The sequence below is a fragment of the Clarias gariepinus genome, chromosome 20, assembly GCF_024256425.1.
Source record: "Clarias gariepinus isolate MV-2021 ecotype Netherlands chromosome 20, CGAR_prim_01v2, whole genome shotgun sequence".
NCBI classification, from domain to species: domain Eukaryota; kingdom Metazoa; phylum Chordata; class Actinopteri; order Siluriformes; family Clariidae; genus Clarias; species Clarias gariepinus.
The window spans coordinates 20,438,442-20,461,335 of NC_071119.1; the positions used below are offsets into that span (position 1 = coordinate 20,438,442).

Consider the following 22,894-nt stretch of genomic DNA (forward strand, 5'->3'; position numbering starts at 1 on the left):
AGGAACACACAATCCCTCCATCAGTGCTCAGACTGTCCGCAATAGGCAGTCCATGAGGAGGAGATGCACTGCAGCACCTCAAGCAGCTGGTGGCCACACCAGATACTGACTGGTACTTTTGATTTTGAGCCTCCCTTCATTCAGGGACACATTGGGAAACATTTTTAGTTTATGTCTTATGGTGTTGACTCCTTTAGTGTTCATACAAATCTTTACACATTAAGTTTACCGAAAGTAAAAACAGTTGAAAGTCAGAGGACGTTTCTTTTTTTGCTGAGTATATATATATATATATATATATATATATATATATATATATATATATATATATATAAATTCGGAGAATAACTGAAAAGTAATGCTGTCCTCTTTCTCTATTACTGTACATTTATTTTTCAACTTTTTTAACAGTTACATATGAACAGTGCTACTATTTGAAACATCTCGGTAAACCACTCAACTTTTATTGCGTGTGGGGGGGAGGGGGGGTGTACAGTATGTGGGGGAGGGGGGGGTGTTGGGGTTTACTCTTACATTAAACCCCAACACAGTACACACACTGTAACATTGCTGAGCCTAGACACGACCGTCTGCCTCCAATGGCTTGTACAGCAACCAATGGGTGCATCACTTCATGCGTTCCCATTCTTCCCCCCATGCACGCATCGCTCTGGAACAGATCACATGACCTTTGTTTCCATTGCTGCAAAGTCTACTCTAAGTGCTTTCTAGGAAATCTTTCTGATTAGTGGTTCTCTTATGTATGCGCAGCTGTTTAGGTTCAATCCTGTGAGTTCTCATGGCATTGTGTGTGTGTGTGTGTGTGTGTGTGTGTGTGTGTGTGTGTGTGTGTGTGTGTGTGTGTGTGTGCACTACTAAACATCTCGTTTCCATTTTTTTTACATTGTAAGTTGACGGTTCAGAACTATCCTTCCAGATTTTAATAATAGTTCTTAATGCAATTCCAGTAGTTTTCCTATCTTAATGCAGGACAATAATTTGACCCGGTGGCTTCCCCCTTTTTTTTTTTCTTTTGCTCAGGCAGTCTATAAAAGTCATAACCTCACATCATTCTGCCTAGTAGCCTTACTTTCTCTTTACACATCAATAGAAATTAAAGTGATGGCATAAAGATGTACAGTATACAGTATACAGTGCAAGATTTTTCCAAAATTGCCTAAATAAGAATAAACTTGTCTTGTTTTTGTTAAAATGTTCTTGATGAGATTTTGTTATTGGGACCATGTGAGGCATGTACTGTATACAGTACACAGTAGAGCAGCTAAGTAAACATGGGAGTTAAGTCTCTTTTAATGCAAGTTTATTGATATTATTGTAGAATTAGATGGGGTCCAAAAGTCTGAGATCACTTTGAACATCTGGATTTAACTTTATTTTATTGGAAATAAACACAGGGTATTACAATTTTTAAAATATCTTGCATATTTAATATTTAGAATTCTGTACTACTTCTATTTAAATATAAACAAATGCGTGATATTGACTTTGATGTTACCTGCTTTGCACAAAAGGTCAGATTTTCCTCCGTTCTACTGTAATCCCTTCTACTAAAGCGAGGCTTGTCAGTATTTCAGAGATTCTACTTTTCACTCAGGCTGCTGTTAATAAAACAAGGGGGTGTTCGAGTCAAACCGGGACTTGTAAATGGAGGAGTAAAACCGATTGACATTTACAAGACTTCAATCACGGTACTGTGATGAGACTCGTATTCGCAGTAAAACATCTGAATGGTGCGAACGTTTTAAAGAAAGCTGAATGTCCGTGAATTACGATACAAAACCCTCTGATCCTTTAAAATCTATGAATAACTTGTCAGTGGAAGGGACACGTCTGTCTAGACACAATCGTTCACCAAGACCACTTATTGTGAGTTACTACCACATCCCACCTTATAGTCCTGACCTCGCTCCAAGCCATTTCCACATGTATGGGCCATTCAAGGAGTTCCTGGGAGGCCGGCGTTTCAGACGTGAAGCATGCAGTAGATCATGGCTCCGGTGTACTGAGAAATCTTTGATAGAACTTGATAGAAAATGCTTGGATACTGTAAGTGCATTAGTCTAGCAGGGGATTACAGTATATAAAGAAATAAAGGGAGTTTTTAGTCTCATAACTGTCTTCTGTTATTCTGCATAATAAAAATACAGATTTGACTTGAGAATAATCAGAATAATTTTTAGGAAAGAATGCGAATTAGAAGCATTTTCATTAGTCTATGTCACTAAGCTGTGACGCAATATATATTGTATATATCATATAATACTGTAATATATAATATTACAGTAGATATATATTACCAATGTGCTGACTGCTTCTCTCTGAGGCTGTATTTTTATAGTAGGTTTTTTTTTATTATTTATTATTTTAGTTTTATAAATCACCAAATCTCTCCCTGATTCTCCCATTTTTTATCTCTTTTTTGTTTCTCGCTCTCCTTGCTTATTGTTTTTTTTTTCCATCTCGTGCTGGACGGGCTCCAGGCTGCCATCTTGGCTCTAATGGAAGGTGGTAAAGAGCAGCTGCCTGTATTTCCGGCCGACTGAGCAGGTTAAAGTGTGACACTAGCGGTGGGAATGCTCACTGTCACCGCGCTAATTGAACAATAATTAGACCGAGCCCGCATTCATTTTCCGTCGTGCTCTTCTCCTCCGTGCCTTCGCCCGTCCGCTCGTTCGTCCTATTTAGGGATGCGCCAGATGGAACAGACACACACTTAGGCTCGCACCCATAATCCAGTCTGAATTTGTGGGTAATGCAGGATCATATGGATAGGATGTTGTTCGTGTAGAATTGTAGGTGGAGTCAGGTGAACTGAAGGCGTTCACACCTTAACGTGTGTCCTGTATTCAAACATTCATATCGATTTTAATATTAATTCTTGAATGGACTTTATTGGTTTATATTCCCCTTGTTTATTGATTTAAATCTATTAAATTTACCTTAATTGCATTAGCAATGACTTATTAACTCTTGAATTAAACATACTTGGAATCTGCAGATGTATCATGGCGGTGACCTTGTACCTCCAGGGTCTGGGTTCGATTCTTGTCTTAGGGTCTGTGTGCATGGAGTTTGCATGTTCTCCCCATGCTTGGTGGGTTTCCGCCAATTACTCCGGTTTCCTCCAACAGTCCAAAGACTTGCAGTTTAGGCTAATTGGCAAAATGTGAATATGAGTGTGAATGTTGACTGAAGGTCCTACCACAGTCGTAAAAATTGGAATAAATACAGTACAACAGTCACAATTGGTCTCCACGGTTCCTAGTTGGACTACAGAGGATGGATGGATGGATAAAATATATAATATAAAAGAAAATAAAAATTAAATAAATAAAACACTAATAAAATATGAATTTATTATTTGCGCAATATTTATAATAATTAATTAATAATTTATAATTCCAGCCTGCGTACATAGTGAAAAATTACATAATTATCAGTTACATACATAGCACCAGATGTGTTAGCATAAGCTCGCCATGAGCAGAATATGTTTGTGCTTACAATTAAATGGTAATCATGTAAACAATGTTTTGTAAATAAAAGTTTTTGCAATTCTTTTTTTATTATTATTTAATTTTATGCATTGAGACTTGTGTGAAACCCTGTATGTGTTAGTAAGTGTGTATGAATTAATCAGAATTCATGGCGTCAAACTGAAGCCTCATTAAACAAAACAAAAAACCTTAATATGTGTTCCTTTAAATATGTAAGCAGTAGCAAGTCGGTTCAGAGAACAATTCTTTCCCCCAAATGTATTGGGGTTGAGAAATAAATAAATATCAGTGTATCTTTCTCTACATTAGCTACTAGACGGCCGTGCACCTCTGATGATAAGCTTCCACTGTTTGTGCCTTTAGTGAGCAAATGTTTAGCATCTCTATAAAAAAAACCTCATGTCTACAGACAACCTAGACCAGCTGTGTTAGGTCGAAACAATTCAATTCTCAGATCTTTACAAAAGTCGCAAAGCATGACTAAATTCACTTGAAGCGAGACTTGGACTCCACCAGACCTGTAAGTCTGGCATTGTTGTGATTGAAGCTCCTGCTTATCAATGAAGCAATTTCCGCCGCTCCAGAGTAAAGAACATCGCTTGTATGCATTGTGGTTCTGCAGGATTATCAGGATTTGGCGATATTTAAACTAGGATTTAGGCATATAAACAGGACTGGGCTTAATCTTCGTCAAACAGTTAAAAAAAAAAAAAAGAAAAGAAAAGGTGGCGCGATGGGATTACAGAATATGGCAGCTTTCAGTTTTGTCAGCGTTTACATACTGTACACATCATGGTACATTGTAGTAATTTTCTAGCGGTTACGTTTAAAATTGTGATGCATTTCTGTACAGTAGCATAAAAATGTGACAGGAGTATTTAATGTTTTTTTTGTACTCAAAATTGAGTTGTTAATCTTATCGTCTCCATTTGATGCGATTGATTCTTTTTTCAGCCTTGCAAAAACACTTGACTAGCACTAAAGCATTCTGAAGTATTTAAAAAAAAAAACATTAAAATGCTGTTTACCTTGTGTTGTTGATTGTTGATGACATTTTCCATACTATTTAAATCAATAATAATAATTTTTTTCTACCAACCTCATGCCCCAGTCCAGTAGGTGGCGGTATTGCCCCAACTGGCCATAAAGTCCAATGAAGAAGAAGCGATGTTCTTCCAAAATCGAATATTTGCAGATGATGTGAATAGTTTCTTTTTTATGCAAAAGCTGTTATGTTTTATTTTTTTTTTCAATTCAGTCCATTTACTCATTTTATTAGATTAATGTATCCAAGTATTTAGTAAAAAGTGTGAATTGGGGGCAATCTGATCATTTTGCTTTATACACACAGTATGTTCTTACACATTTCATACTTATTTTTCTTTTTTTATTTTATAAAGCTGCTTTGCAACAATGACTGCTTTTAAATGCACTATACAACTAACATCAGATTGTATTGAAAAATTGAATCGATTCATAATTGAATAACTGATTTAAATGATTCAGTTAACCTTATCGACCCATCCTTAAAGATTGATTAAATTTTACAGCTCTATTCAGCAGGACATAATGGAGAACCTTTACCAGTTATAATATTTAGAATTTGCATGACTACAGATTTATATTTCTATTACTCGGCAATGAACTTTGAGTTGATGTGAAGTTTCTTCACACATTTAATATGTAAATGTCACAATCATGATCGATCATTGCTTTCACCAAGTGGCCTGCTGGAACAATCGAGTGATTGTCTTCATCCGGTGCTGGATGTACAGTACTATCATAATCTGTCCTCTGGTAATCAGTCATGGTCTACAGCTTACCCAATTTTATCATTTTTAAAACGTACAGACGTGTTTTTTTTCTTTCTGTCCCTTCTTTAAGCCGATCAGAAGCTTAGGGGACTTAGTTATGGTGGCCTGGTTTGTGCATAACTCGTATGCATGAATTCCCTCAAAAGACGAGGTACATCAAGGCCCATACAGTCTCTGTTTTTCTGAGCTGAGCCGTGCAGAGGAATGTCGAAAGTTTTGCACTGTTTTATTTGCATCAAGTTTTGAAATACTATTTGACAAATATTCACATTTTTAATGTATGTCCAGTAACAGGATAACACGAGTATAAAACAAACAGTGGCTTTAATATTTAACCTCCTTTGAAGTTAACCATGTTTATTTAACTTGTGCTAGATTGGATACAAATATACAAACATAATTAAAAACAAAAACAAACATTTACTTAGTCTTCCTCCATCTAGGTAAATTCGATTCTGTACCATATACTGTATATACAGTACTGGACATACCATCCTGCTGCTCTTCGTTCTGTATGCGTGTCACATTGACATTGTTATATTGTTCTATCCGAATGTATTTATTTTCTCTCCCAGTAGTGCTATTCTTGCTATCATGTTGGTTTGAATCCCCAATGAGGGATTAATTTCTTATCCAGGATCAGCCAGTAAATTGCCTGCCGCTGTACACATGCACACAATACTACGTTTCAGTACTCAGACACACCTTAGGTCTTGTTTTATAGCATGTAAGACAAGGTTTTCCTTCTTCACTTTTATTCTGATAACTTCTTCTTATGCATTTTTTTTCCACTACACATTTCCATTTAGAGATTAATTGCATGCAATATCATTTCAGCATTTGCATACTGATCATCCATAACATCATTTTGTCACCATAACAGTGATGCACTGTGTGTTCTGACACCTGACTATCACAACCAGCATTAACCTTTTCATCAATTTGATCAACTGGATCGGACTACATGGGCCAGCCTTCGCTTCCCATGTGCATCCGTGAGTCTGAGTGGCCACCCATGACCCTGTCGCCAGTTCACTGGTTTTCCTTTGTTGGATCAGTTTTAGTATGTCATGACCACTGCAGACTGGGAACATCCCACAAGAGCTGCATTTTTACCTAACTTAAAATGTCAATCTGTCTTGTCCCAGCTAGCCGGCTAATTACAGTAGGTCTCTAAGTTAGCTAATTAGTTTTTTGTTAATTTATGTTGGTAATTTATGTTTAATGTACAGGTATGTAGCAACTGGGTCCTGGAGGAATGTTGTTTCATTTCACTGTGTACTAAACTGTATATGGTTGAAGTGACAATAAAAGCCTACTTGACTTGAGTTGTGGAGTTGCTCTGATCCAGTCCTCTAGCCATCACAGTTTGGCCCTTTGTCAAAGTCAATCGAATCCTTACGCACGCCCATTTTTCCTGCTTCCAACACATCAACTTCAGGAAAAAAGGTTCACTTGCTGCCTTTTATATCTCACCCCCTTCCAGCCTCTATTGTAACAAGATATTGAAAATGTTGTAGTTACTGTGAGAAGGGCCAAATTGTAAACTTCAACTTCAAAGCTGCAGGTATTGTTGGATGTTCCTGGGCTGCAGTGGTCAGGACATACCAGAAGTAAACTGGTAACAGGGTCATGGGTGGCCAAGGCTCACTGATGCACATGGGAGCAAAATCTGGCCCGTGTAGTTCTGATCCAGTAGATATAACACACAGGTCATTACTGTTTTGCTGGCTAATGGGGGACCTACTCAATATTATGTGGATAATCAATATGTGTGCGCCTAATAGCAAGCAGGTCCCCCCTTTCTATATATATATTTACATTTCGGAATTTGGCAGACGCCCTTATTATGATGGTGAGCATATTGGTAGAATGATATTGAGGTTGGAACTGCTAGACAGGAAGTCTAGAGCAAGACCAAGGAGGAGATTTGTGGATGCGGTGAGAGAGGACTTTGGAAGGAAGTTGGTTGGTGTGAGGGAAAAGGATGCGGAGGATAGGATTGGATGGAGGCAGATAATTGGCTGTTGTGACTCCTAAAAGGGAACAGACAAAGGGAAAAAAGAAAACGATACATCTGAGCAGTTAAGGGTTAAGGGCCTGGTTCAAGGGCCAAACAGGGACAAACTTGGTAATGGTTGAGCTCAAACCTGGAACCTTCTGGACCGTAGTCCAATGTGTTAACTACTGAGCTTCCCCTGACACCATATATAAAGAATTAAAGCTGAAAGTAGTGACTTAAGCATTTTATTCCAAAAAAAAGCTTTTGTTCCAATATTTATGGACCACACATATTTACTGTATATATCAACATATTCCTTATCTATCAGAACTCTTTCGCTTTGCTCGTTTCCGATTGCTTCATCATGACCTCTTTTTCTCAGGCTTTTCTCTCCCTCCGTGATGTTAGCACAGACTTTTCAGAGGGAGACAGCCCGGTGTTTGAGATACAGAATGTCCCTGGATGCACCGGAGGAGTGTGGGAACGGGACTGTAGGAGTTTCAGGAGAGAGAGAGAGAGAGAGAAGAGCTCACATTGAAAATGGGAGCTTCATAAATTTACTCTGAAATGAATGTCAGTGTGGAGGAGAGAATTGGAGGATATGGCAAATAGGCCGGTCTGATTCTCTTACTCGCTGTCTCTCTGTAACCATTACTGGTTTTGAGAAGAAAAAAGCACTTGGAAAGACTCATATTTCACATTGTGTGTGTGTGTGCGCGCGTGTGTACGTGTGTGTTTGAAGATCTTTGAGCAAAATGACCTCAGTGAGGTGCATGTGGGCTGAAAGTTGCTTCTGAGAATCTCTTTCTCTCTTCACACAGACACACACACAGACACACACACTCACACGTTGTAGCGAACGCTGACAATTATAAATGTAACGTGCGCAAACTTTGGGTCCTGGAGGCATAGTCACATGCACCTTCATGTCAAGTGTATAATAAATGAGTGTGTGCCTGAGACAGAGACTATTCTTAACACCACTACTACTGCCATTCTTCACCACGCTACTGTACACTCTGTGGCAAAGTGCTGATATTTCTTTTTTTTTTTTGTCTCCCCTCACCTCCTCTCTTTCTCTCTCATTTCTTCCTTTTCTTCGCTCTATTCTTCTCTCCCTAATCTTTTTCTGTCCTGCTTACAGATGTGACCAAGAGCAACAGGACAGGTAGGACAACACGGAGTCATGTGCACAGATTTACACTCACACTACAGGGTTGCGGGTGGGCCAGGAGACGAAGGGGAAAGGGCGCGGGGTACCCCCTGAAGGGGGGGCACACACTTTCACACACTACAGGCCATTTGGGAACACTGATTAACCTAACTCTGGGAGAAAACCAGAGTACTCTGAGGAAACCCACCAAGCACGGAGACGGGAATGGAACCCGGACCCTGGAGATGCAATAGTCAGTAATAGTCGATAGAATTCCGTCTGGCTCACGAGGCGACACGAGCGGAATATCAGTCAAGGCGCCGGGTACAAGGTGTATACGTGTGGTATGTGTGTGTTTACCTACACCGTTCTGCACAAATCCCCATACAGGCCCCTGAACACTCACTCAGCCCCTTTCTATTTCTGGATTCTACCGCGAATTCTACCGTGTGTGCTGCAAATTTGAATTTTATTCAAATGAGAGTCAAGTGGCCCAGTTTTCTGAAAGACGATCGTTTTCTCTCCCTCTCTTTCTCTCTTAGACAGAGAGGGAGATTTTGACAGGAGAGATTTGCAATTAAAAGTTAGTATGCCCCTCATATTATACACTCCTGCAGGAAAAAAAAAAACAAATAAATCTTTTCTTCGCTTCTTCTTCTTCTTCTTGTCTTAATATTTCCCGATCAGTCGTTTTTTGACTCGCTCATCCTTTACAGATCCATTATGCATCATTTACCATCAAACACGCGATCCGAACCAGCGCGTTCTGTTTTAATTAGCCATCTGTGATGCAATAGCCGGTTACAATGGAAATAAGGGAAGAAGCATGGAATTGTGTGCTTCTGATTAAAAAAACATTGTTTTTTTCTTAGAACGTCATGTACCGTAAGATCGATTATTCCTCTAACTATTCCTCAAGATATCCGGGATCTCTATCCACATCTGCCACCATTACTGCCGGGGAGCAGCGGAGCCGCACAGCCAGCTTTCGGCGGCACAAAATGGAGGCCGGTTTCAGACAGCAGGCAAGGATGAGAGCGCGATATCGAGTTGGAGCTGGAAGTGACGGGGCCGAGGCCAAGGAGGGCGCCGCCAAGCATCTGTGAGAGGATGCTGCTTTGGCTCGGGATTCGGAGAAAGGGATGAGAGAGAGAAAGAGAGAAAAAGAGAGAGCCCCCTGGATGGAGGGAATAATATGACCCCAAGGGAAGATAACAGATGGACATTTAGGAAGAGAGAAAGAGAAAAAGAGAGAGAGAGAAAACGTTGTGTGTTAGTATGTGTGTGGGTGGTTGGGTTAGGTTGAATGCCAGGACTCTGTAGGGGAGCTTTTTGGTTCAGACTGAAGTTCATTCTCTTTTCTCAAACGTGCAAAGTTACACACACACACACACAGTCACTCGCACACTCTTTATTTATTAATGACGCTCCCGCTATGATCCAAGGTTACACTCACATTCGGCTCATTACTGCCACTCAGGCTCCGGATGAGCGAGCGGGGACCGATCGCTGCCATGCGTTCTGTTCTCGTTCCCGCATCAGGATACAGGCTTGCGGGGTCACCGTTAAGGACAGATTGACACCGCTCCGACGCGAGTCGCTTTTGATCCACATGGAAGAAGAACAGGATGGAGAACGCGATCAGCTTGATCTTCTTATTTTTCTTCCTATTATTAATAAGACATATTTGTTGGATCTGTGTTATGAAAAATCTTGGCCTCGAACCCACATCCAAACCAGTGTTCGCTGTAATCCGAAATAAGCAAAACTTCGTCCAGTGGCCGATATTGGGACGGGCTGATTTTGACAGAAGAAACGCCCGCAGCACGAATGACAATTGGTTCATTATGCATGCAGTTAGTCAGAAATGCTGCTGGCTGAGAAAAGGGAGCGAGAGAAGGAGAGGTAGGGAGGGAGACAGACAGCTTTAAGAAAGGAGAACTTGAAATAGAGAAAGAGACAGATTAACAGCATCATTCGTTCATCCAAAGCGAAGGAATATGTGAGCTTTACACCACTTTCTAAAGAAAAAAATAAAATCTTTTAGCAATATATAAATGTAAGATGTTAATAGTCCCAGGTAAAGGCCATCAGAGAAGCAGATTCCATTTGTGCGGCATATAAAGAGGCTTATTCCGTGCCACTAAAATGCCTCCGTCACGTCGCCCGCTACCCAAAGACTCACAGATAAGGCTGTACAGAACAATCCCGATCTCATTCATACTTACACAATTCAGTACACGACAAAAAAAAACACCAAATGCAAGATAACTGGATCATGATACCTCAGCAAATGTCAGCATTACTTCTGTTTTTTTTTTTCTTTTGTCCGTATGATACAGCTCTAATTCACTGGAGTCACGGCGCAGACGTTTTTACTTAGTGCTATCAGGAATAATGAGCAAAAAAAAAGAAAAAAGAAACCATTTAAAAGCCAAGCGTGCACTTAATCCCGTTAGTAGCATGACCGAAAAAAAGGTCTATTCATGCGATGGTAAATCCTAACCCCAGCTGTTGGTGAAATCACACCGGCACAGGGCAGATTCGTGTTCGGAAGGCCCTTCAAAATCAGAATTAATATAAGCTGCGCTGACACAAACACAGACACAAACCTTTCATCAGTACCAGCGACAGAAAGGTCACATTACAATATGCTAAAAAATGCAGATCGGGATCGCTCGCGCATTTCTGGGGAAGGAGGTAAATAGTTCGGAAAATGGATTCTGCCAAGGGTGCAGGGGCTTTGGGGGAACAATTTTAGGGAGTGTGTTGATAGGGAATAGGATGTGATGACCCATAACACATTGCTAGGACCACTACTGTATGACATATATCATAGTGTGGGCCGCACAGTGGCTTACTGATTGGGACTGTTGCCTTGCACCGTCTTGGTGCAGGTTTGATTTGCTTGGTGGGTAAGGTTTGCTCCCAATCCAAAGACAGGCAGATTAGGCTAATTGGCGTTCCCAAATTTGCTTGTAGTGTGTGAACAACCAACATCCCCTGTGCTGGATTGGCACCTCATCTAGGGTTTACCTCGCCTCATACCATGAGTCTCCTGGGATAGGCTCCAGGCCCCCCATGAATCTAAATACGTTTACATTTCAGCATTTGGCAGACTTCCTTATCTAGAACGAATTACATTTTATGTCATTATACATCTGATCAGTTGAGGGTTGAGGGACAGGCTCAAGGGCCCAACAGGGGCAACTTGGTGAGTGGAGGGACTTTCCGGACCGTAGTCCAAAGCTTTAACCACTGATGAGCTACCATTGAGCTATACCCGGCTTTATATAGGATAAAGCAGTATAGACGATGAGGATTGAGTGAGTTATGACGATGACATCATAGTGTAAAAAAGTATTATATTTGGAACGGCAGATTTTACCTGACAGATGGTTTGCCTTTTAGTTAAAGGTTGAGGATGATATCAACACCATCATTAGATGAGAGACGGAATACCATATCGTCAAAGGGGAATACCAGAAAATTGCAGTAAAGGCTATGCGTTTGCACCGTCCACATCTTTTTTAATCCGTGTTTGAGAAAAAACGGCAATAATGCAAGGGATCAAACAAGTAACAGGTGAAAGATTTGCAAACACCACCAGATTCCCAATACTAATATTAGATCTTAATCTAGTGCCACGGTCATAAGACAAGCATAAATAGATGTGCATTCTCGGATACCTTTCATGATCTGAAACTAGAAACTTGCAATCCGAATTGGCTGCCTGCACCATCATGTACCATATCAACTGTTTTCCAAACTAACTTGCGTGACGCGATAAGCTTGTCAGATCAACACAGAGTTACCGGATCAGAAAAAAGTTTACATCACCGTCTTTTAAAAGTGTTTCGAGAGTGTTTTTTCATCCGAAGCACTCAGTGTGAGCCCCTGGGGAAAGCTTGAAGTCAGGCTTGCCGGGATGAAAAGCAGCATGGCAGGTGGAAAGTTGCAAGAACAGAATGGTTATAACTCGCTAATTCTTGGTGCGAGGTGCTTTGGATGGATTAGTGATGATGGGATGTCAGCAGCAGAAGCAGCAGCAGCAGAAGCACAAGTACGAAACAGTACAAAAGTTCAAACCATGCCGGGAATCCCTCCAAGCTTGCTTGATGACACTTCCCCTTAGAGCAGGATGATGACCTGAAACATACAGCAGGAAGGGAAGGAGCAAAGAGGCGAAAAACAGTGGAATGTTCTTGACAGAAGAAATAAATCACCCGACCTGAACTCTGGTTAGCTGCATGACTTAAAATATCCACTGAACCAAAAAAAAAATTGCTGATAGAGCAGCACCACTGGAGATACCCAGCGTCTGGCGATGCGGTTATTAATAGATTTCTATATATTTCTAACCCCGTGCATTTTATTTTGGGGTTATGTTTATTCCTCACGTTACTTTTAGCCCATGGAGTGGGTGGACTAAATATATAACCGAAATCTGGCATGATACCCCGCCACCCCATTCTCATCACTGCGTCATTTCTAACACAATGCTCTCTGAAGTTTATAACCGGGTTTGGAATTCTGATCAGAGATCAGAATGGACACAACAGCTTCCCATGCACCTCCAGGTTCTGAGTTTGATTCTTGCCTCGGGTCTGTGTTCACGGAGTTTGCAGGTTCCTTCAGTATTCGGTGGGTTTCCTCCGGGTGCTCAGGTTTCCTCCCACAGTCCAAAGACATGCAGATTTGGCTAATTGGTGTTCCCAAATTATCCGCAGTGTGTGAATGTGAGTGTGTGTGCCCTGCAATGGACTGGCACCCCATCCAGGGTGTACACCAACTATTGCACTAGGTCTCCTGGGATAGGCTCCAGGCCCTTTGTGACCCTGTATCCACGAGAAATCGGTATAGACGATAAGTGAGTGTTCTTTCATGAACGTCACTGTCAGGTGCATCTTTCTTCTAAAATTACTCGACCGTAATATGTTGTCAGTGGTGCTCACTGTTAAGTACTGACAATTACTAGCATGCCACCTAGTGGTCCAGTGCTAAACATGCAGTGCTCTCATTGCAGTCATTGGCGTTCGAGTCCTGCTTTCAACATCGTTTTTTTGGGAACATTTAAGGTGGTAATGATCATTTAAATGTTTCAAAAGCACACTTGCTTTTTTTTTTCCAAAAGCGCATTAAAAAGTGAATTTATTCAAAGAAATCCATGGCAGTATCACTAGTTTTGTCAGAGACAAACTTTTTAATTACTGTATATACGTTTCATGCTGAGGCAAAAAAATTCTTTGATTTACTTGGTGAGACTTGTAACGTACACAAGAACATACATTGGGAGTTTTTTTTTTTTCATCACCGATGTTTTAAATATAGCCATTTGAGCAATTTAATGATATGAGCGTAATATACATTTCTTAACAGATGTCAGTAATAGCTACAAACACAGTAGCAGATGTGCATCTGGATTTTTTTTTTTTTGTAAGTTCTCAGGCACCATATAATATGCTGTACCAATTTTGTTATATATGTTTATCATCTATAAACACACTCGCTCCTTTTTTTTCTCTATGCAAATCCCAGGAGCGTACATCTGAAAACTAGTCTGTCTTGTACTATATTTTGTTTCTTTATAGCCATGCATATATTCTCATGTTATGTTATTTATTTATACCTTTTTAAAGTTATCTATAGATATACTGAATGATTTTATACACAATTATGCAGATATATAATATGGTGCCTAAGACTTTTGCACAATACTGTATATTAGAATTTGTAACAATTCTAAAACTCTAAGCAAATAATTTGTTCAAACACAGGATGCTGTGCTGCTTACCTGCCTGCGTGAATAGTTTAAAGCGCTCTGCCTATAGGATTATAGAGGAACTGCAACAGTTTACAACCTACAAACCTATCCAAATTCATAGAGCTTGATTAAAAATGTTTTTTTGTAGTGTAGTGTAGTGGTTAGCACTGTCACCTTGCACCACCAGGATCCGGGTTCGATTTCCGGCCAGGCTCGATTGCCATCTCTGTGTGCATGGAGTTTTCATGTTCTTGCCATGCTTGGTGGGTTTCCTCCGGGTACTCCGGTCTCCTCCCACAGTCCAAAGACATGCAGGTTGTGTTAATTGGCGTTCCCAAATTGCCCATAGTGTGTGAATGATGGATTGGCACCCTGTCCAGTGTGTGCCGAGCCTCCTGGGATAGGCTCCAGGTCCCCGCAACACTGAATACAGAATAAAGCGGTATAGAAGATGAGTGAGTAAGAAAAATTGAGATCGGCAGTCATGGGACAGGTTAGTATTGTTTGCTATAGAGTAAAACATGTTAAGAAATTGGACCCCAAGGACTTTTGGGATCTCTTACACGATTTAGTTTAACAACACAACCAGGATACATTTCTCCGATAAAAGTTTAGATTTTCTCTCTCTCTCTCTCTCCATTCTGTCTTTAACAGCAAATGAAACGAACAGGTTCCTTCAGCACATCTGTTTGCGTAAACGAGATGGAGCTTGATTAGAGATGTTGTTCTGATTTAGTCGTAATAAATTGTTTCGCTTCGTTGGGAGACGATTAACATTTAACAAGGATGTAAAGCAAAAATAGATCTTTCATTTCAAGGCCACAAGGTTAAAGCGCTATTGGAATGACTATGAATTGTCATTCACTTCGGCTTGTGTGTTCAAAGCCATTCGGGATGCACCGCTAAGAGAAACTGAGTAAAAAAAAAAAAGAGAGAAAAAGAAAGAAAAACAAGCTACGGTGTAATGAACTCTCAGAGGAGACTGTCATCATTCATAGTGATGTTTTCAGTGCAATTAAAATGAGCAGCGCAGTAAATTTGTCTTTCGAGTCCCCAGTGCCATTATGCAACTTTTTCTTTTTTGTAATCAGCTCGACTCAGCGCTGAACGTTGTGGTTTTTTTTTTTTTTTTTTTTTTAAACATAAGCATTAAGTGGTGTACGGTGGACAGGGAAGCTGTGAGAGCATGCGATGAAAAAGAGAATTACAAGATACAGAGAGGTAGAGAAAAGGTGAAAAAAACAAAAGCTCGAGTCCAACTTTGAAAAGCTGAAGTGCTGTAGTCCGGAATAGCAGCAGTGGGTGTAATTGGTCCGGAGTGGCAGAAATGTCTATCGACAAAACCTAACCCTGTGGATCGCACTGCGTTTGCACTTGGGACAGCCGAAGATTATTAAAATCTCCGAGCGAGACTGAGAAAGAGCAAAAGCGAGTACTGTAGAATGTTTAAGAAGATGAGTCACGTACCAACTCACACTTGTGGAAGTAGTGCAGTAGCCCTTTAAAAGACGTTACTTGCTAACTAGACGTTGCTAATTGAAGGAGGTACGAACCCCATGGAGAATCTGCTAGTATATGGAATTTAGTCAGATCTGAGCTCTTGATTATAATATGTGACAGTTTGACTGCAAAATGAGACGTCTTAATTTTTTCGGCAGTTTTGGGAAAAACAAGATCTATCAGAAGAAGAAAGAATTAAAAGCTTCTTTAAGTCACAAGGGTGTTAGAAAAAACTAAGTACAAAATTTGGCATCAAAGGTATTTTTGGTTATATTACAGTAAGTTTTGTATAGTTTTTTGCAAAATGCTATAAATCCAAGTCCCACGGATACGTTTGTAGACTCATTGGAACATAAGCTAGGCTTCCTGCTTCAAAAGCTTCAGGAAACCCAATTTGATCCAAAACTTCCAGAGTTTGAGTAAGAATTAGGTTTCCTACAGGTTCTTCCACCTCCTGAAACATGCTTCTTGGTGTAAATAGCTGTGGGAACATGTGGGACTCTGCTTTGCAAAAAACATTCAATTCATGGTGTATTCCTGTCTTACTCCCAGTAAGACGCAGTTCCAGACCCAGACAACTGTAAGTCAATTAAAGATAAAAAAATGGGATGATATACAGCAAACGGGTCAACACTTTGAATCTTTTATCATAACCCAGAAAATGCATTGCAACTACAAGAGTGATAGCAATCATCACCTTAAGAACTGTAACATGAATTGAAAATTAAAGTGATTAAGCTTGTGTGTAATGTAATGGCATAATGCTGCCACCACCATGCTTCGGTGCTGAAAACTGTGTTTATTACATTTTAATCCAAGCAAATTTTTTATGTTAGACTATGGCTAAACATGTACAGTACTTGATCTTTTAGACCGTATCACATTTGGCTGCATGGACTTGATTGTGTATATGTTTAGGCAAAATTTAAATGAGGTGAGAACTTATCTAGCCATTCTACCTCACAGTCCATACTTGGAGATTACAAGAGATTGTTGTCACATGCTGGGAATGACCAGCCATTACCCTATATTCCAGTGAGGTATATCTGGGAAGCCTTGTCAAAAAGTCTTCATCTTGTTCATCAGTATTTTTGGAAGGGTTCCTCACAGTGTCACTGTGGAACCTCACTTTCTTCACTTTATGGTGTTTCTTCTGTAATGTACTGTACTATAATATTTTGGTTATTTCCTAATATGGCTTTCCTGGATACACCTAATACAATTCAACCATGCTTTGTAAGCTCTTTATAGCATTCAGCAGTTTGATGAAACCAAAAAGATTTGAAGAAAATCCATTAGATTTTTAAAGGTTCCGTATTTTACTATTTATTTCACAAAGGTCTCAAAGTGTGTCTGTTAATACTCCACTCGAAATACTTTTTTAAGAACTGCTTTAATCATATAGGTACTCCTCGTCCAGATGTGCCATTTCAGTGTCTATGCTAAATGACGCCCACCAGACAAACAGCAAAGTTAAGCAACAAGCTCAACTGAGGAGGGGTTTCTCTTATTTGAGGTCACAATAGGGGAAATCTAATAGGCTTGTTTAAGCCTTGGCCAATTAGTTTTTCCCTCAATTTCCAAACTTTTTGTTTGTAATCTTAGACTGGAAACCCATATGAATGTGTACAAAATGAAAAAAAAAGGAATTTAACATAATAGGTCCCCATTAAGTCTAGACCTGCAGTAGTGATTGTTTCTGACCTTGTGTGGTGATACGTATTTTGGATTGTGCTACGTCAGTAGGTACACTAACAAATCACAGCGGCCGTGATCGGCTAATTAGAAAGTTTCCACTGCGTAACGACTGATTCATCAAGGTGTACTATACCTACTGTACCTGAAGGATTGTAGCGAAGGCGTCAACATAGAAAACAATACAATGAGCTACGTGAAACATTAACTGCACCAAACTAAATGAGACTAAACGACATAATAGGTAATGATTTAAAGAAAAACAGCTCGCGTATTGATTCCCCACTCTCTGGAGAGATTTTCTTGTCAGCGATCAGCGTTTTATAGCTTTTAATGACTTGGCCATGATGTTTTGGCAACTCGAGCAGAACTAAAAAATTCAAGTGGCTCAAGGACCCTGTGGAAAACAAGCAGCCTGCTCCAAACCACAGCACGCTTTTTTGTTTCGCATCTCCTGTCTACAAGAGCGCTGATCTCCGTCCCATGTCCCCGTTTTGTCCTGCAGCCGTTACATTAAAAGCTTCACCTTAATTGAAGGCACACTGGGACCACGTATCATTACAGCGCGCTTGTCACTGCGTAAGGCGATTTAATTGCAGCGTGGAGAATAAGCGCTTTAGCGAGTCGGCAGAGTTTGTGAATTATGACCATATTAACATAATCCACTCGTGTAAATTAGAACGGCTGTGTTATTAAGGTTACATTTCATTCACATCACACTTGTTAATTCCTCATATGACTAGAGCGCTTAGGCCCTAATGAGAAGTACAAAAGATCCATCACACCGGCTCACACACGCTCAGGAAAAAGAAGACAGAGGGGAGGATTAGCGGAAAGAATGACTAGCTTTGCGTAATTAATCTCAAAGCTTATGAAACGTGAAATCTTATGAAATACAGTCGCGACTCTATACGGACCAATCAGAAAGATGACTCACTCCATATCATACGTGAATGGACATTATATTCAAATAGATATACTTCAATATGGAGTCGGTCCTCATTTTGCAGCCAAACTACAGTAGCTTCCACTCTTCTTGAAAGGCTATCCACAAGATCTGTGGAAATTCCTGCCAATTCGTTCTGTAGAGCATTTATGAAGTCAGGAGGCACTGATGTTGGACGAGAAGGACCAGCTAACAATCTCCCTTCCAGTTCATGCCAAAGGTGCTCGATGGGGTTGAGGTCAGGGCTTTGTGTTAGGGCCGGTCGAGTTCTTCCACATTGAACTCATCAAATCGTGTCTTTATAGTCCTTGCTTTGTGCACTGGGGCGAAGTCATGTTGGAATAGAAAAGGGCCTCCACCAAACTGTCGGAGGCATCACATTGTCCAAGATGGCTTGGTACTGTATGCTGAAGTAATAAGATTGCCCATTAATGGGAATAATTAACAGGTTTGGCCGAATACTTTCGTCTATATAGTGGATCTATATCTCCATATATCTGTCTGTCTAAATATCTGTTGGCTCGAAACCACCACAGAGAGCAGCGTAATATATTTGTTGATGCCTACTTACTGGAGATATTACTTAGGCGGTATGGATGCTTTATGACCCTGTCACATGAACATTATGAATTGTTTATAAAGGGGCACTTAAGCATGACCTTTCCCGGGGATGGACTTTTTACAATTTCTAATCAAGGTCATAAACCCATCCTGTAAGTATAAATGAAGTCAGTCTTGAGGGTGATAACGATGACAGCGCAGATTTGTCAATTCCTCACGTTCCCATCTCCTTCTCCGTCACTTTTTTTCTGCTTTCTTTCCACCACGCTACGGGTTTTACGGTCTCCTATCCCCCCCTGTGTTGCAAAAGCCGTAAAACCGAGGTCTCCGTAATGGAAATTGATTTTTGACAGTTTGCAGATTCGTCTTTGCTAATGAGCTCTATTTGCAGCCTTGGCATTTCTGAAAAAGAAAAAAAAAAGGTTGCGGGTGTGTTGACAAATCAATTGATGATGGTTATGAATTCGGATCAATCACAGTCAACAGTAAGGCTAGTCAGGTTATGAGCTAATACTCTACATACACATATGATGCTTAGCTAAACATGTCTGTATGGAATGCTTTGCATACTTTCTTTATTCCATCTTTTTTTCTCTCTCTGTCAGTTTGAGTCCCTGTTATAGAACGCCCAAAGGCCAATAAAGCCAATGGCACTTTGGCACGCTAATTAATCATAGGCGTTTTGTAATATGGCTGTCAATACAGCATCGATTAGAGTAAACATTTCATTTAGGCTTTACTAGCCCCAGATATTAGCTGATGATTGGATTTACAAATGATGGACTAGTGTGATTACAGTAATAGACAGAGAGAGAGACAGGTGACCTGGACTGAACCGTTACACTCACGCTGACACACACACACACACACACACACTTTTCCCATTGGCCCATTCATCTCCATATTCCATGTGTCATAAGGAAAGCTCTTCTCTTTTCTCTCCTGCCTTCCCTTGTCTCTGTCTTATATCTCCTCTCTTATTCTCTCTTCTTATTTTCCCTTTTCTCCTTGTTTCTCATTTCATCTGCTCTCCTCTTTTTGTCCCATATCTACTCTTCTCTCTTTGTCTCATATCTTCTTTGAGCTTCTTGTCTCATATCCCTTCTTCTTTCCTTTCTTTGTCTCATCTTTCCTCTTCTCCACTCTGTCCTTATTGTCTACTACATTCACTTCCTTCTTCTTGTCTCGTCTCTCCTCTTAAACTGCATGTTCTACTTGTGTCATATCACCTCTCTTCTTCATCTCTATTTTTCTATTTTCTCCTTGCCTTGTTTCTTGTCTCCCCTGCTTTCTACTACTTTTTGTCTCATATCTCCTCTCCTGTCTTCGTCTCATATCTCATATCTCATTTCCTCTCTTCTCATTGTCTGAGATCTTCTCCTTGTAAGCTCTTTCTCCTTGTCTGCTCCTTGTCGCATACCTTACCTTTTTTTATTTCCTCTCCTCTTCGCATCTCACCTCTATTGGTCTCTCCTCTGATCTTTTTTAATTATTTTGTCTCTCTTTTCCACTTCCCTCCTGTCCTCTTCTCATCTCTTTTCTCCTTTTGCTTCGCATCTTATCTAATCTTTACTCTTCACTTCCTCTCATCTCTCTTCTCCTCTCATATTTTCTCTCCTCTTGTCTGTGCTCTCCTCTTATTTCATCATTTCCTTCTATTTCATTGTCTTGTTTTTCCTCTTCTCTCTTTGGCTTTTATGTCTCTTTTTGTTTTCCCTCTTATTTGTCTCTTTTCTTTCTTTAGTTTAATCTCATCACCTCTTTTCTCCTCTTCTCTCATATCCTTGTTTCCCCTCTTCTCTTGTTCTTCTGCTCTCCATTCCTCTTCTCATCTGTTCTCTTTCTCCTATTATCTCTTCGTCCCTTTTCTTCTCTCTTTATTCTCTTTGCCTTGTCTCTCCCCTTGTCTCATTCCTTATCTTTTCTTTCCTTTTTGCTCCTCTTTTTGCCTTATTTTCTCCTCTCTTTTGCTCCCTTCATGTCTCTCCTGTCATCTTCTTTTCTCACTTCTGTCTCATCATCAGCTCTTCTCTACTTTTCTTGTCTCATTTCTCCCCCGATTTTCTCTCCTCTCATTTCTCATTGCATGTAAAACTCCTTCTCTTCTCTTCTCTTCTCTTCTCTTCTCTTCATTTCTCTCCTCTAGTATTTATGTCCGGCTCTCAGATACAGTGTGCATTAGTGAACGTGTGATGGACAGATGGATACACATTCACACACCCGTACTTTCTCCATCTCCCACGTTCTGCTCTTAATTCCAGCTTTCACTTTCTCACCTCAGCATGACAGTCTGTCTGCTTGATGCGCCATCACCGCACTAGTTTTCCTCGACAGTGTTAAGTGACCCTCACCGCGCTGTGTGTTCTCTCGAGGCCAGTTTGTGTGTGAATGTGTGTGTGTGATTCTTTAAGCGTAGGTGGTCTGTGAGAGGTGTGATTCAGGGTGATACTGACACAAGCACCGGATCATCAGCTGGTTGGATGCTCACACACTGCCACACACTGAACGTACCATGTTTTTTTTTTTCTTTAACTTTCTATACTGCTGCTCTGCTGCATGGGATATTATACAATCATCATCATCATCATCATCCTCTTTAGCTTACACTATTATAATTTCTCACTCCTTTCCAATCTGCTGGAAAAAATAAAATGGCAACAAAGTTTTGTCTTCTTAACACGGCCAAACGCTCATGAGGGTGTCAGCCAGTTAAAATTAAAGTGTCATGAACGTTCATTTACAACTTTTTATCTCAGCACATCTCCAAAACATGTGTTTGTGTGTGAGAAAAAGAACGAGACCGAGAGAATGACAGATGCAGTGTTATGAGGTCAGGAAATGCCGACTTCTGAAGAGGTGTTGATTTCTTCAAGGTTGGCAACACTCTCAGAGAGTAATATCTTTAAAAAAATAAATAAATAAAAAAGGTAAGATATGCAGGCACACTTTTGCACACATGCTCTTGAAAGTGTTGTGATTTTCAGCTGAGCTGTAAGTACTACAAACTTTAGGTTAATGGCATTGCATGTTGTGTGGAGAATGTGAGGGTAGGATGAGAACATCTGATGTTTGATGAAGAACCCAAAGATTTTATGTAGGACATAACTTTTTGGTGGAGAACGGAAGTGCTTTGTGGAGATTGTCAGGGTTTGATAAGAATGTTAGTGTTTGATGGAGAAGATCAGAGTTTAATGGAGAAGATCAGTATTTGGTGAAGAACATCAGTGTTTGGTAAGGAACATCAGTGTTTGGTGGAAAACATTAGAGTTTGGTGGAGAACATCAGGATATAATGAGAACATTAGTGTTTAAAGAGATGGGTGTTGGGTGGAGTATGTCAGGTTTAATGACAAAAACATATGGGTTGGTGGAGAACATATTTTTTTGGGTTAAGAACGTCAGTGTTTGGTGTTAAAAAAAAATCAGTGTTTAATGATAATGTCAGTGTTTGCTGGAGAATGTCAGTATTTGGCGGCGAGCATCAGTGTCTGATGAGAACATCATTGTTTGATGGAGAACATCAGTGTTTTGTGGAGAACATCATGGTTTGGTGGAGAACATTAGTGTTTGGTGGAGAACATCATTGTTGGAGAACATCATTGTTGGAGAACATCATGGTTTGGTGGAGAACATTAGTGTTTGGTGGAGAACATCATTGTTGGAGAACATCATTGTTGGAGAACATCATGGTTTGGTGGAGAACATTAGTGTTTGGTGGAGAACATCATTGTTGGAGAACATCAGGGTTTGGTGGAGAACATTAGTGTTTGGTAGAGAGAACATTAGTGTTTGATAAGAAAATCAGTGTTTGATCAAGAACATAACTGTTTGATGGAGAATGTCAGTTTTTTCTTTTTTTTATTTAAATAAATATACATTAATAAAACAAACAGAACTTGAAGCGAGAACAGGTGTCAGCCGTAACTCAGCTGTCAGGAACTC

The 22,894-nt window shown here is 40.1% G+C and overlaps 1 protein-coding gene across 10 annotated transcripts in view; it reads left to right on the plus strand.

Annotated features, from left to right (window-relative positions):
* LOC128508646 (receptor-type tyrosine-protein phosphatase delta) overlaps positions 1 to 22,894 on the plus strand; it is a 387,353-nt gene that overhangs the window by 79,458 nt on the left and 285,001 nt on the right. For all 10 annotated transcript variants that reach the window (XM_053480054.1, XM_053480055.1, XM_053480056.1 and 7 more), the window contains exon 3: positions 8,479 to 8,502. The gene's annotated coding sequence lies outside the window, so the exon portion shown is untranslated. The remainder of the gene's footprint in view (positions 1 to 8,478; positions 8,503 to 22,894) is intronic.